Source organism: Acanthisitta chloris, unplaced genomic scaffold (genome assembly GCF_000695815.1).
Source record: "Acanthisitta chloris isolate BGI_N310 unplaced genomic scaffold, ASM69581v1 scaffold27995, whole genome shotgun sequence".
Taxonomy (NCBI): Eukaryota; Metazoa; Chordata; class Aves; order Passeriformes; family Acanthisittidae; genus Acanthisitta; species Acanthisitta chloris.
Genome location: NW_008675773.1, coordinates 1 through 359, shown reverse-complemented (window position 1 = coordinate 359; position 359 = coordinate 1).

The following is a 359-nucleotide window of genomic DNA, read 5'->3' as shown; positions in this document are numbered from 1 at the left end:
GACAGGATCCTCCCAAACTAGGGCTGGGGTTCCTCAAGCCAAGTATGGGTCCTCCCAAATCTTGGTGGGGCCCCCCAAACCAGTCTAGGTTCCCCCTAAACTGGGAGGCCCCCAAAACCAGGGCTGGGATCTCAAACTGGGCTGAGGTCCCTCAGCTCAGGGTTCCCCCCAGACCAGCTTGAGGCCACCCCCAAACCGTATCTGGATCCCCTCAAATTGTGTTTAGGTCTACGCAACCTGGGGCTGGGGCCCCCCAGACCGTGGCTGGGCCCCCCAGACCGTGGCTGGGTCTCCCCAACTCAGGGCTGAGTCCCTCCAAACTGGGGCTGGGTCCCCCCTAACTTCAGCTGGTTTCCCCC